Source organism: Felis catus, chromosome F1, assembly GCF_018350175.1.
Source record: "Felis catus isolate Fca126 chromosome F1, F.catus_Fca126_mat1.0, whole genome shotgun sequence".
NCBI classification, from domain to species: Eukaryota; Metazoa; Chordata; class Mammalia; order Carnivora; family Felidae; genus Felis; species Felis catus.
The window spans coordinates 21,702,095-21,718,485 of record NC_058384.1 but is presented as its reverse complement, the minus strand read 5'-3'; the positions used below and the strand labels follow the sequence as shown (position 1 = coordinate 21,718,485).

The following is a 16,391-nucleotide window of genomic DNA, read 5'->3' as shown; positions in this document are numbered from 1 at the left end:
TGAGATTGGGACTGGGACCCAAAACCTGAGGTAAAAATAAAGAACAAAATACATTTTATTGGGCTTTATTTTATTGTTCTTGCATATCTAGCTATGGTATCATTCACTAGCAAATAGCTGGTCAAGAATTAGTGGATTTACCCTTAATTACTTCTCCCAGGAGATAGAATTAGTAGTAGGATGTCCTGGTACATTTTTGGATTAAAAAGTGATACGATGAAAACAGTGCACTGCATCAAGACTAAAGCAGTGTTCAGGGACAATTGAATGAAGATAATACCAGAACTAGAAAATTAACCAAGAAATTGTTGTAGAATGTGGTAATGAGCAACCAAACCAATGAATTCATGGGAATGGAAAAGAAAAATAAAATGGGACACTGTGATTGCATGAATACAGGAAATAAAGACAAAGACAAATACAATTTGCTGTAATTTGCCTGTTATGCAACAGACTAGATTGCAGGCAAAAAGTTTACTTTGGGCTTAAGGAAAAGTTTAAAGAAGTTTCAAAATATATGCTATTTCTAAGTCAAATATATGAAGCACATTTTCCACGTTTCTTAGGTTTACATTCCTTCTATAATTCTTTCATCCAACTTTAAGATAGAAATACATTTTAACTTAATGTGGGGGTGCCTGGGTGGCTCAGACATTTAAGTGTCTGACTTCAGCTCAGGTCATGATCTCACAGTTTGTGGGTTTGAGCCCTGTGTCATGCTCTGTGCTGACAGCTTGGAGCCTGGAGCCTACTTCAGACTTTCTCTCTCTCTCTCTCTCTCTCTCTCTCTCTCTCTCTCTCCTTCCCCTGCTCACTCTTTCTCTCTCTCAAAAAAAAAAAAAAGAAATAAACTTTTTTTTAAATGTGCATTTTCAATCAGCCATTACTGGAGCTTCACAAAGCTATAAGCAATATATCAAAAACTAGGTATGAAGTACCTAGAATAGGAACTGGCATAGAGTAGGTGTAGGTTAGTAATCTGTAAATGTTAATTCTCCTCATACGTCTTGCCTAAAATAGGCACTATTAAATTGGGATTTGATATGCCTACTTTTGGACTAAGATTTCTTTTTTTTTTCAATATATGAAATTTATTGTCAAATTGGTTTCCATACAACACCCAGTGCTCATCCCAAAAGGTGCCCTCCTCAATACCCATCACCCACCCTCCCCTCCCTCCCACCCCCCATCAACCCTCAGTTTGTTCTCAGTTTTTTACAGTCTCTTATTCTTTGGCTCTCTCCCACTCTAATGGACTAAGATTTCAAGCAATAGGAACCAACTAATCCCAAATTCCAAAATGAGAAGTTGACTCCTTTTTCAGGTCTTCAAAGAAGATGGTATCAAGTAGTTTTGCTATTCTTAGCTCCTCACCCCCATTCAGATATAAAATGGTAAAAAGTGAAGTGGTTTGGAGTTGCTGGAAATTGAGGGTTTCTCTGAGGAGAATTATTGTGTTATGAGGTCCATCCGTGCTGAGGGATAAATGGAGGGTCTTTCCCCTCACTTGAAGCACAGTAATAGAGAACTTATGAAGATCATTTGAAGAGCTTTCTGTGAATCCCTTGGGTGAAAGGGCCACAGAGACTTATATTTGATTCATGCTTGAGAAGAGGAAGTTCATAGGACAGAAGCTGGCTAAAACCTTCACTGGCAGAGTAGCTAAGGACTGTTTGGGAAGTGTGTCCTCCTGAGAGTGTCAAAGATTAGTGGATTTTTAGAGATCAGATGTGGAATCTGAAGTAGGAATTTTATCCTGAAATTGTTTAGAAAAGGATCCCACTGCAGAAGACTTCTTATAAGGAGCCAGGCAACCTCAACAGAAGAATCCTAAACTAAACCTTTGGATGCAGAAGGGAGTCATACAGTATTAGCTCAAGAGTGTTGCCTGAAACAAGGTGCCATATGATGAGTCCCACTACATGCTTAAGAGAAAAAAGAGACCATTTTTAACTCTAGCATCAGACAGAAGAAACCAATAGCGGGTTATATTGGTGTCAGGCGAATAAGACATTTTCTGCCTCTTACTTCTGCTATCTGTCCATCCTTTCTTCAACCCTGGAAGAATCAGAGGCAGCCTAGCAAATGGAAGAACGAAAAGTAAAATCGTAGATGAGATTTTTCACTTCCAGTAATGGTGGACTAGGAAACCAAATCAATGTTCTCACTGCCAGCAGTGGGAAAGCATGGTGAAAATATTGTTACATGATCTGCTTAAAAACATGAGAAAACTAACAAGGCATTGAAGATGTACAGGGCCAGCATTAGAAAGAAGAAGAAAGCATAGGGAGATAAGCCCAGCATTTGGGGCTTCTCTTTTCTTAGAAGTTTCTTCCAATTCCAGAGGAGGCAGCTGAGAGGATAAGATGAAAGATAGATTTACACAGTCTTTCAGGAAGAGCTAGATCTAGATACATAGATAGAGACATAAATGTATAGATATACTGATATATATACAGCAGACTTTTTAAGTCGATATCTCAAGTGGATTCCGTAATGTATATGGAAATGAAAAGGTCTAGAATAAGCAAAACCAGCTTGAAGAAAAACAAAATTGAGAACTAATAGTACCATATTTTCAGACTTAGTGTAAAGTCATTAGTTCAGTGACTAGAAAAATAGATCAGTGGAACAAAGCAGAGTCCATAAATAGATACACATGTACCGTCACTTAACTTTTTTATAAAGGTGCCTACATAATTCAACAAATGATGTCAGAATAACTAGCTACCCTTATGAAACCTCACACCATACATCCTAGACCTAAATGTGAGGGTTAAAACCATAAAGCTCTTGATAAAAACAGAATGTTTTCTTGACAATAGGGTTGAAAAGATTGCTTGTCAGAAGGGAATTATCAAGTTCTAAAGACAGAGGTGTAGACAAAACAAAAACAAAGGGTAAACAAGGGGTCAATCTAAATGAAAAAGCACTGCCTAAAATAGCAGCGATACTAACAATAATAATGTAGTTGGTAATGTATGATATATGAGTTAAAATATAAGATAAAAATGGCATGTGAGTTAGGAGGGGAGCAAATGGAGTAAAGGATTCAGATTCACATCAAACTTTAATGATGTAAGGCTAACTCTAGGTTTACCATTGAAACAATAATAAAAGAGTGTCTACTGCTAGGCTCATAGTGGGGAAGAATGAACAATTTTTTAAAAATTGTTCTAAAAGAAAACAAGAGGAAAAATAGAAAAGAGACAGGACAAGTATAAAACTAATAAAAAGAGGCAGATTTAACACACATATATCATAATTACATTAAGTGTAAATCCAATTAAAAGGCAGAGAATGTTAGATTGGATAAAAATACAAAACCTAACTATATACTGCTTACAATACAAACAAACACAAAGATATAGAACTAATGGAAATAAAAGGATGAAATAAAGATAAACTATGAAAAATCAAAAAAGCCAGTATAGCTGTCTTAATAAGTTGAACAGACTTCAAGGCAAAAATTTACCATAGATGAAGAGGATCAGTTAATCATGATGTAAGGTTCCATTCATTAGGAAGATAGAGTAACTCTAAGTTTGAATGCATCTCACAACATAATTTAAGAATGTATGAAGCGAAAGTTTGTGCAGATATAAAGAGAAATAAGCAAATACACAATTATTGTAAGAGACTTTAACGTACTAAAAAAAGTAAAAATTATATGAAAGATTTGAACAGTATGGTTAAGAAACTCAACCTAATGGACATAGGTAGAACATAGCCCGTAACAGTATTTACGGGCTTTTTTTTTTAGTATAGAAAGACCATTTGCAAAAACTGACTTTACCCTGGGCCATGAAACAAATTTCCAGGGTATTTTTGAAGCACAGTACAAATAAGCCAGAAACCTGTAGCACAAAGATAACTAGGAACACTAGGTAGAGAAATAGAAAGAAAGGGAATCAGCTGGCTCTGCCCTTTTCTTTACCCACTTTCCTACAGGCTCTTCACCTTAGGCCAGGCAGAAGTTAGGGAAGGAACAAATTTTAACTTCAAATGCTTTTGGCATTTTGCTGTTCAGTTCTGGACATGTCAATCCCTAAAACAAAACTACTTTAGATAGTAGAAATCACCCTTATATTTATAAAAAATAAAGAGAGAAATTGTAGTACTTGCTAGACTTCAACCAATGGGGTAGAGCAAAGGAGAAAACAATATATAAAGCAAAAATGGGACAAATAGGGAAAAATGAAATTCTATTTCTTTATAACTTAGCACCATTTGAAACCCTCTTGTCTCAACTAGCGGCTACATTATGGCTCTCTGCAGCTTTACCAAAAATATGCTAAATGGAAAAAAAAAAATAAACCAAATACTTTATACTCCCAGTACTAACAATTCATAGCACTTTGCAAGTAGCCATTTGATTGTCTAGGTTTAATGCCATAATCATGGAATTTGGCAAAAAAATAAACAAAATGATATAACCAGCCACATAGAGATTTTAGCAAACCCAACCTTGGCTTTAGACAGCAGTACAGTTAAGCGGGTGGTGGTTAAGAGGTTTGAATCTTGAGGCAGACTGCTGTGTTCAAATCCTGGTTCTGCCACTTACTACACGTGTAGCTCTGAGCAAATTTCTTAACCTTTCTGTATCTCAGTTTCTTAATTTAAAATGAGATAATAACGATAGAATTTGGTTGGGGATTTTAAATAAAATATGAAAATGTTGGCATATACTAAGCTTTCAGTAATTAGTCATTGTTAGTATTTGTTGCCATATCACCTTACAGAAATCCCTCTATGTCAATTTGTATAGCTTAAAGTAATTATTTTCAATGGCTACGTAATAGACCATTGTATGAATGTACTGTTGTGTGGAATATCCTCTATTGATGGAAATATTCAATTATTTGCAACGAAAAATGCACTGATATAACATGAATTACTGTGACTCACATACTGCATCATTGAGACGAGTCATGTCATGTAGTTACTGCAATGATTTAGAATAATTTTAGTATGAATGTATTCCTGGCAAGAAAAGGAGACTTGTGATAGCCCCTCCCTACCACACCTTCAGCAGCATCTCTTGGGTGATTAGTGACAGTCCCCATACCGTCATCTACTGCTTTGTAGAATGAAAAGTGGGGCAGGGGATGACAGACTTACAATTAGCCAATAAGAGCAGCTGTATATCTTTAAAGCCAAGACACTATTTACAAAGTGGAAGAATGAACAAAGTTTTGGCATTAAGCCCTACTTATTTTCCTTGATTGAGTTTGAAGACTTTTCTTTTTCAATATCATTCATTTTCTCCTGCCTAGACTCAAAATTCTATTACTTATTATTCAGATAATCAATTCTTTGGCCTAAACCTGTCTTCCAAATCTTCTATCTTATGTTATGCCCTTGCCAACCTGGAGCACATGATCTTTTCCCAGCATGCTCTCTCCTCAGTCAGGATAGCTCTTCATTTACCTCTGTTAGTATCAAGCTCAAAGGCCAGCTTCTTCAAAGTCTTTTGTTCCCTGCTTCATTCTCAGTAGAGATCTCCCTTCTTGCTGACTTGTGTTATACAATAAATTTCTCTCATGACCTCTCATATATTCTATTTGGATTTTGTGGCAGTGTGGTTGCATGTTATTACCTCTGTTAAATTATAAACTTGTTGAAACAAAGTATCTTTTACTCTTTAAATTGGATTAGCATACTGCCTTGCATATATTTTATTCTCAGGAATGTTTAATCAAATGAATGAGCTAAAAATGTAGTTATGCTTTCAGATAAATAAGAACACAGATAAGAGGAACATCATCACTCTGCCTAATTGATTATTAATTTATAGCTAATTGGCTATGGTTATTGGTAACCACAGAAAATATAAATGGCTATCTGAATATCAGAAGTACAAAAAACTCAATTAATATACTTAGAAACATCAAAATAAATGCATTTGATTTAGACTAATTAATTGAAATAACTTTCTTTAAATTTAAAAAAGTAAAAAAAATCTTCTGGGAAAAGATTAGAGTATTAAGACAATATGCAGTTGTTTTTAATCTTTACTGAGAGTGCTCATCTAATGTTTTCTTTGTTGCATATTTTAACTGTTTATTAGGCACCTTATATATAAGAGATTTGCCTCACTGTACACAATTCTCAATGGCCTACGCATTACTTCCTTAAAAGGAATATAAATGTCTTTTTATTCATTATACAATCATCGAAAGAGCAGCATCCTTTTTTCAACCTGCTTTCTACATTTGCTTTCCTTAAAGCTGACTTTTATATAAATATTAAAAGATCAGAACATTTGGAGAACTTTATTACCTCTACAAGATAGGAGCGATGAATAGTTTATGTAGAAATTATTAATTAAATGGACACTGGTTAAAATCATTCACAACCAGACTGTGAGTTTCTTTAGACTGGATTGTGAAGAGCTTAAAGACAAGGTTCATGTCCATATTTGTCTGAATCCCAGTTCCTGGTGTAAAATTGGTGCTCAATAAATGTCTGCTGAATCAACAATGCATGATTGAATGAGTAAGTGAATGAATGAATGTTGTGCTTCCTGCCAGCTTTAGAATTGGAAATGACATACCTGTTAGTGGAAGAAAACAATAAGTTTCATCTCCAATTGTTAGACTAAAATTAAATCTAGAATAGATTTAAATCTAGAATCTAGCCTGTTTCAATTAATTGTCTAGAAACATTTTAGGAATTCTGATTAGTTTTGAATAAATAGGGAGTTTTTACCTTATGCTTTATCCATCCTTTACTCCCACTATCCCAGTTGTTTAAAGACTGTTTCTACTTGGGCATAGTTTGACTTTTGGTCAATGATGATTCAGATGGGCATCCTGAGGTGATTCAGAGATATGTGCTGCACCTAGGTGACCTGTCATTTTCAGAATACCTTTTCCAGTTCTGACATTGTTCAGTTTTGTCTAGAATGTAAAGCTCACCAAGTCACATGTGTTATGGCTACTGGCCAGCAGGAACTTACTCACTGCACATGTAAAATTAATTCATAAAATTCTAACCTTTATGTGGAAACCCCACAATTGTTGTTAAAAGATATGAGGGTCTGGAGTGCCTGGTTGGCTCACTAGGTTGAGCGTCCGACTTGGCTCAGGTCATGATCTCACAGTTTGTGGGTTCAAGCCCCTCGTCGGGCTCTGTACTGACAGCTTGGAGCCTGGAACCTGCTTCTGATTCTGTGTCTCCCTCTCTCTGCCCCTCCCCTGCTCACACTCTGTCTCTCTCAAAATAAATGAAACATTTAAAAAAAAATTTTTTTTAATATGAGGGTCAATAATGGGTATTTCTTCTGTATTATTTCATGCATATCACAAAAAAGTCTGAAGTCTGTCATATTTTTATTCTACAACTATCTTATCACTGTCACTCATTGGTTGACACTTATTGATCATCCACTGTTTACATAGTCCTGTATTAGAAACTGACAAATAGAAATCCTTCCTTTGAGAGGATTAAAATCTAATCAGGAACACAAGCACGTAATACAAACAATTAGTAAAAATAGCAATACATTTATTTTTATATTATGTTTAATTGAGTGTGTCTAAACAATTATTTGTGATAAGGCAGTCACTATGGTCTTAGGTGCTACATTCAACCAGGATCTGTCTTGTAAGTGCTCTGGGCATTTTTATGAGCAGTCTTAATAGGCTGTCACAATTATTACTTCTGGACCACGTCTAGGAAAGGTCCTGCCACCTTGAGTACTGCCAGCTGGGTGCAAGGGTAATCATTAGATAGGAGCCATTTAAAATTCCTAAATTATATTTACACATTTTTTAAATCCAACATATTTTCCCTTTTTTTCCTTTACATCAATGGAAGAGAGAATTACTTGACATTGATATCCTTCATTTGTACTTAGGTCCCAGTCTCTCCTTCCTTCACTGAGAGCTCACTTCTTCACTTTCCTAATCCTGGTTCCTTCCCAGCAACATGTAGGTATACTTAAGTCAATTTTTCATCTATAATAAAATTCCTTTCAACTTTATAGCCTCATTATCTATTGCCCTCTTCCCCTTTCTACTCCACTTTAAAGAATAGCTTTATTCTTTTAATAACTTCATCACTCATCAAAATAATCTACTCTACCCCCAACTCTTCTGGAACTATTGTCAAAAAGATCCACACTGATCTCCTTGTCACTTAACCCAATTAGTATTTTTATCTTTTTTTAATTTTTTAAGTTTTATTTATTTATGTTGAAAGAGAGCATGAACAGAGGAGGGAGAGAGAGAGAGAGAGAGAGAGAGAGATGAGAGAGAGAGAGAGAGAGAGAGAGAGAGAGAGAGAGAGAGAGAGAATCCCAAGTAGACTCCACACTGTCAGCACAGAGCCACATGCGGGGCTTGAACTCCTGAACCATGAGATCATGACCTGAGCCCAAATCAAGAGTCAGATGCTTAACCAACTGAACCACCCAGGTGCCCCCAATTAGTAATTTTAAAGTTTTATTTAGCCTCATCATAACATTTCAAAGTTTTAATTATCTCCTTTACTTATTTTAATTTAAATTTTAGTTAATATACAGTGCAATATTGGTTTCAGAAGTAGAAGTCAGTGATTCATCACTTATATACAACACCCACTGCTCATCACAAGTGCCCTGCTTAATAGCCATCACCCATCTAGCCCATATCCCACCCACCTCCCTTCATCAACCCTCAGTCTGTTCTCTATCATTAAGAGTCTTCTGTAGTTGTTTTCTCTTTCTTCTCTTACTTCCCCCCTTCCTATACGTTCATCTGCTTTGTCTCTTAAATTCCACACATGAGTGAAATCATATGCTACTTGTCTTTCTCTGACTGACTTATTTCACTTAGTATAATACATTCTAGCTCCATTCACATCATTGCAAATGGCAAGATTTCATTCTTTTTGATTGTTGAATAATATTCCATTGTGTATGTATATCACATCTTCTTTATCCATTCACCAGTTGATGTACAGTAGGGCTCTCTCCATAGTTTGGCTATTGTTTATAATGCTGCTGTAAAACTTGGGGTGCATGTACCAATTTGAATCTTTATTTTTGTATCCTAACAGTGCAATTGCTGGATCATATGGTAGTTCTATTTTTAGTTTCTTGAGGAGCCTCCATACTGGTCTCCAGAATGGCTGCACCAGTTTGCATTCCCATCCACAGTGCAAGAGGGTTCCCCTTTCTCTGCATCCTCACCAACACCTGTTGTTTCTTGTTTTGTTGATTTTAGCCATTCTGACAGGTGTGAGGTGGCATCTCATTGTGGTTTTGATTTGTATTTCCCTGATGCTGAATGATGCTGAGCACCTTTTCATGTGTCTGTTAGCCATCTGGATGTCTTCTTTGGAAAAGTGTCTATTCATGGCTAAAAATTATAGGCCAATATCCCTGATGAATATGGATGCAAAAAATTCTCAACAAGATTCTAGCAAATCTAATTCAACAGTATATTAAAAGAATTATTCACCATGGTCAAGTGGGATTTATTCCTAGGCTGCAGATCTGGTTCAATATTTGCAAATCAATCCATGTGATATACCTCATTAAGGAGGGAAGGATAAGAACTATATGATCCTGTCAATAGATGCAGAAAAAAACATTTGACAAAGTACAGCATCCATTCTTGATTAAAAACTCTCAACATAATAGGGATAGATGGAACATAAACTCAACATCATAAAGGCCATATACAAAGGACCCACAGCTAATATCATCCTCAATGGGAAAAACTCAGAGCCTTTCCCCTGCGGTCAGGAACAAAACAAGGATGCCCACTCTCATCATTACTATTTAACATAGTACTGGAAGTCTTAGCCTCAGCAATCTGACAAAAGAAAAGAAACAAAGCGCATCCAAATTGGCAAGAAAGAAGTCAAACTTTCACGATTTGTAGATGACATGATACTCAGTGTAGAAAACCTAAAAGACTCCACCAAAAAATTTCTAGAATACATGAATTCAGCAAAGTCTCAGGATATAAAATCAACGTGCAGAAATCTGTTGCATTTCTATACACCAATAATAAAACAGCAGAAAAAGAAATCAAAGAATCAATCTCATTTATAATCACACCAAAAACAATAAGATAGCTAAGAATAAACCTAACTAAAGAGGTAAAACATCTATACTCTGAAAACTATAGAAAACTTATGAAAGAAATTGAAGAGGACATAAAAAAATGGAAAGCATTCCATGCTTATGGATTGAAAGAACAAACATTGTTAAAATGCCTATACTACACATTTAGTCAATCTACACATTTAATGCAATCCCTATCAAAATGCCACAAGCATTCTTTGCAAAGCTAGATCAAACAAAATTTGTGTGGAACCAGGGAAGACCCCAAATAGCCAAAGCAGTCCTGAAAAAGAAAAACTAAACTGGAGGCATCATGATTCTGGATTTCAAGCTATATTACAAAGTTGTAGTCATCAGGACAGTATGGTGCTGACACAAAAACAGACACTTAGATCAATGGAACAGAATAGAAAGCCCAGAAATGGATCCATGACTATATGGTCAACTCATCTTCGACAAAGCAGGAAAGAATATCCAATGGAAAAGAGACAGTCTCTTCAACAAATAGTATTGGGAAAACTGGATGGCGACATGCAGGAGAATGAAAGTGGACCACTTTTTTACACCATACACAAAAATAAACTCAAAATGGATGAAAAACCTAAATTTGAGACAGGAAAACATCAACATACTAGTGAAGAACACAAGCAGCAATCTCTTTGACCTCAGCTGGAGTTACTTCTTGCTAGACATATCATTGAAGGCAAGGGAAACAAAAGCAAACATGAACTATAGGACTTCATCAAGATAAAAAGCTTCTGCACAGTGAAGGAAACAATTAACAAAACTAAAAGGTAGCATGGAATGGGAGAAGGTATTTGCAAACCACATATCTGATAAAGGGTTAGTATCCAAAATCTATAAAGAATTTATTAAACTCAACACCCAAAAAACAAACAACCCAGTTAATAAATGGGCAAAAGACCTGAATATTCCCTTATTTTTAAAACACAGTCTTCCCTAGGTTTCACAATAAGAGCATCTCTTCCCTAACATATACCTCTTTTTTTTTTAATTTTTTAACAATCCCAATTTTCCTCCAGATATCTGGTGACACTGTGTTCAAGGAAAGCTATTCCATTTTCTACTACCAGTGGTTGATTTAAGGCAATTTAGAACTATTAACTAGTTCTGCCTAGTAAAGCATGAGGAGAACTCTGGTGGAGGGCTATTGGCAAGCCCTCTCTGCCCTTGAATGACCTGTGTGAGTAAGTGTTGTCTAAAGCTGTGATAGGCATCTTCTAAGTAGGAAGGAGAGGCAGTGTAACACTGTGGTTGATAGAATGAACTATGGAGTGCAACGTTCAAATTCCAGCTCCTCAGTATGCTATTTTAGGACTTGGGCAAATAACAATCTCTCTGTGCTGACCTTTCCCATTTGTGAGCTAGGAATTGTGATAATAATTATAACTACCTAATAGTTAAGTGAAGCTTAAAGAAGTTAACTTCCCTGAAACAATGGGACTGCTAGAGGGTATTTGTTAGATATACCTGAGAACAAAACCCAGTAAAGTGAGGAGTAGACAGAGGGAAAAGCCTGGGTTCTGGAAGCCTCACCAAGCCACTGAACTACCTACTTCCAGATAATTTGACTTGTAGATAATAAATTCCTGCACTTAAAGCTATATTTAATAAGACATTCTGTTATTTTCAACTAAACGCATCTAAACTGATATGTCTCACTCTACCAGTTTTCTTTTTCATATATTTGGTTTTTCCTTGGTCCTGTTTGAAGGTACCACAGGCATTGTCTATCCATTGGCTGATAAAGGATTTGTAACTCTTCCATTTCTTTGCCCACTCCCTAGTCATCTCATCAAGTTTCATGGCTTCAGTTACTATGTAAGGACTCCCAAATATGAATGTATAATACAGATCTCTCTTCTGAGCTCTAAACTCATGTATAAAATGATTATTTTATCTCCATAGATATATTAGAGGCAACTCAATCCAACATTTTCAAAACTAGGGCTCATTATCTCTCCCCACCTCAATTCCAAAGCAAGTCTTCCATTCATGCTTTCTTCCTTGGTGAATGCATCACCGTACCCCTGGTGACCAAAGCCAAAACCACAAATTTGGATATTATCTTTAAATCCTTCTCTCCTTTTTCCATCCATATCCAAATCAACCATGAAGTCTTGTCAACAGATTCCCAGCACAGACACCACTAGAGCGGGGGCAGAGTGAGCAAAGGAGAAAGACCAGATGGAGATTAGGTCAGTGAGGTAAAGTAGTAGGGCCATATCACAAAGGCCTTCTGGGCCTTTGGCTTTTCTCTTGATGAAATGGGAAGCCATAGGAAGAGTAGTGGGTTTTACACAAAGCATAATATAATTTGCCTTCTTTTTTGATAATATACTGAAGATTGGCAAGGACAGAAGCAGGCAGGCAAATTAAAAGACTGTTAAAATAATGCAGGTGAGCAACAAAGGTAGCTTGGGCCAGGGTTGTTGTAGATGTTAGTAATAAATGATTCCATTTTGGTTATTTTTTTAAGGAAGAGCCAATATTATTTGTTAACAGATTTATGTGAGGTGAAAGAAAAGAGAGGGAGCAAAGATTACATCAAGGTTTGGTCCCAAGTAGCTGGAAATATGGAGTTATCATTAACTGAGATTGGGAAAGATTACACAAGGAGCAGATTTGGGGAGGGAGTGTTAGAAGTTTATTTTGGAATATGTTGTTTGAAATGACTATTAGTAATCTAAGTGGAGAGTTTGAATAGACTATTCAGAAGACAATTCTGGATTCAGGGCTGGAAATATAAATTTGGAAATCGTTAGCACATAGACAAAATGAAACTAGATGCATAATCAAGGGACTGAATGTAGAGAGAAAAGAGAAATTGTCTAAGGACTGAGCCCAGAAGTATGCCAATATTCCTCAGAGCATCTGAGGAACAAAAGAGATTGGGTAAGATAATATAGGAAAGCCAGGAGAATGTGGTGTTCTAGAAGCCAAGTGAGGAAAGCTGTACAAAGATGTGGAAGCAAATACCTGTGAAGATTGCTGGGAGATCAAATAAGATGAAAATTGACAATTGACTATCAGGTTTAGCATTATCAAGGACAATGCTAATTGTAATCTATGCTAATTATATTTTACTTACTTTAATGTCTCATTTAGATATTTATCTGTTTTGGAAAGTCCTCTCTGACCCTGTAAAGCTGAGTTAAGAACCCCTCAAAGTGCAACATATCACACCTGTAATTTTACAGTCATCCTAAGGTTTTGAAGTTGCCCTTTTACTTATCCGTCTTCTCCTCCAAACTACATACGCCTCAAGGGCAAAGACTTGAGTGTGATCACTATTGTACCTTGCACAGTAACTGGCAAAGAGTAGGGATGATATTTGCCAAATAAAATTTAATTGCATTGCTTCTCATTTGTGCCAGAAAAGGCCATCCCTGCCAGGTTAAAAAAAAAAAAAAAAAAAAAGAGGGTGGATAACAGGGAGTAGCCAGATCTAGTAAGTATCAGTGACGCATCCTTGGATGACAAAGACTAAGGTTTTCACCTCATTTGGTTAAATTCCGATGCAGAGAAGCTTGTTATGACAATCCAAAATGAGCTTCTAATGGAATATTTAGGTGTGCCGGTTACCTGGGGGCAAGAGAACAGCCCAAAGCCAGCTAAGCAAATTAGTGAGCAGGTGTCATTAGTCAGCCATGCCCACCTCAAGGATACCTTATCAATGGATAGCTTGTAATTTTCCTAAAGTTTTCATAAAAGAGGGGTCAACAAAGGGAGTGAGATGTGCATAGTTCAACTCTAAATTGCTAACTGAAAAGTTGGCCAAGACTTCATTGAAATGAAATGTTTTTGTTGGAATCAAGTATTACGAACTGGTTTCATTATTTCTAGAGATTTATATATTATTTTTCATATTTGCTTTTCGTGTGGAAGTATTCCTAAAAATAGGCTGTAGGACTGTTATAATGGTAATTAAATTAGCAATTGCATAATGGTGTTATTGATAATCAAAAGATTAAATAGTAATTGTAGTAGGTCATTTCGATTTTAAAGAAAGTAAGTGGCATACTCTAATAATGAAAACTATTCTAACTCTAGGTTTTGTTTCCAGGTCTTATAGAAGACTGGGTAAGTTAAATTTATTTCTTTTATTTTAATGTTTATTTATTTTAAGAGAGAGAGAGAGAGAACGAGAGGAGGGGCAGAGAGAGAGGGAGAGAGAATCCCAAGCAGGCTCCATGCTGTCAGTGTAGAGCCTGACTCGGGGCTTAGAGCATGAAGCGCGAAGGCTTGTCAGCATGAAGCCTGATGCAGGGCTTGATCCCACAAACCATGAGATCATGACCTGAGGCAAAACCAAGAGTTAGATGCTTAACTGACTGAGCCACCCAGGCACCCCTAAATTTATTTCTATACACAAGAACTGACCTTTAATTTTGAACTTTTATATAATAAGTTAATTTTTAATAGACTACACCTTACTAAGTTACTCTTCCAATAAAGCATCTTTAGCATAATACTGTATACATTACATATCTGTGCAATTACACCAGTATCTCTCATATACATATATGATATATTTATGATAAGCCCTTATATCTATAATATGCAATAGTTATACTATTATATAATAATATACAATTTTTTCAGACTTAATTCCATTAAAATTATCTCATTTGTTTGCTTGCTTATTATGTGTCTCTGTGGTCCTCTTCTTTTTTCGTAAGTAATGTTGCTTAATGACCAAGAACTTCAGATGCTTTCTGATGATTACTGACTCCTCTATCTTCTGTGTCCAGAATGATGCTTAATATGCACTAAATGTTCAGTAAATATGGGTTCAATGAATGAGGAAATAAATGAAAAAATATTCAAATAATATACAAAATAAAATGCTACATACATTATTGCTTCTTTCAAAATGCCATTGGCTTCTGAACTAATACAAGAAAGCAATAAAATTTTGTAGTCACTTACATAGTAACCTCAAGGATTTTTTTAAATTGAATATTGATGATTTATTAAACATTTAGTAAAACTTCATTGTCTTGAACTGATTAGCCACTTTAAACTCTGTTTTGAGAAAAACATGTATTATTTTGTATTTTGAGAAAAACAGATATTTTACTGACCTAGTGCCAGATTCTGTGTCAGATGTTAGGGATCTATAATCAAAAGTAATGATCCCCAAAGTTTGGTGATAAAACAAACACAATGAAAGTCATACAATACAGCATGACACGTGCTAAACCAGACAAATTTCTACCTTTCTGATCTCATCTTAATTACTCTTTTCTCTTGCTCACTATATTCTAGCCACATTATCTCAATCACACTCTTCCTATCCTTTAAACACCCCATAGATTCATACCACAGTACCTTTGCACTTGCTCCACTCCTCCCACCCCGGCCCCTGAATGCTCACCTTCCATAGTTTTCAGTTGCTGGCTCCATCTTATTACCCAGGTCTTAGCAAAACTGTCAGCTCAGGAAGGCCTTCCCTGAATACCTTTTCTTCCACTTTGTCCCTAACTATTCTTTGCCACATCATTAAAATATTTTTCCTTTATTTTTTAAAACAAAATTTAATTTTATGTTTACAATTTATTTTTTTTTTTTTTTACTGAGTATAGATGGTACACAATGTTGAATTAGTTTCAGGTGTACAACTTAATGATTTAACTTTATACATTATGCTGTGCTCATCACACATGTAGGTGCCATCTGATCTGTTACATCACTATTGCAATATCATTGGCTATATGGCTTATGCTGTGCCTTTTATTCCTGTGATTTATTTATTCCATAACTGAAACACTGTATCTCTCTCTTCTCTTCACCCACTTAAGGATTATTTTTACATCCGTTAACACTTACTTTTCTCTATCTCCATTCCCAAATACCTCCCCAATTCCATTGTAAGCACTCTCTCTAAAGTTTTCTTTATATGCCCCTCTCCCCTCTCTCTTTCTCTCTCTCTCTCAAAATAAATAAATCAACATTTAAAATGGTTTCTTAAAAAAATAACATTAATAAAATCCTGAATTAACATGCTATTTTAATATCTTTTAAAAATTTTTGTTTAACGTTTATTTATTATTGAAAGACAGAGAGACACGGAGCATGAGCAGGGGAGGGGCCAACAGATGGAGAGACACAGGATATGAAGCAGGCTCCAGGCTCCGAGCCGTCAGCACAGAGCCCACGTGGGACTCGAACACACAAACCGCAAGATTGTGACCTGAGCCCAAGTCGGACCCTCAACCGACTGAGCCACCCAGGCTCCCCATATCTTTCTTTTTTTTTTTTTTAATTTGAGGGGGTGGGTGGGAAGAGGAGAAAAATGTTGGAGCTGGGT

At 36.0% G+C, this 16,391-nt stretch overlaps 1 long non-coding RNA gene across 2 annotated transcripts in view; it reads left to right on the top strand.

Annotated features, from left to right (window-relative positions):
• LOC123382778 overlaps positions 1-16,391 on the top strand; it is a 99,066-nt gene that overhangs the window by 72,537 nt on the left and 10,138 nt on the right. For both annotated transcript variants that reach the window (XR_006591688.1, XR_006591687.1), the window contains exon 6: positions 14,145-14,161. This is a non-coding gene — a long non-coding RNA (uncharacterized LOC123382778). The remainder of the gene's footprint in view (positions 1-14,144; positions 14,162-16,391) is intronic.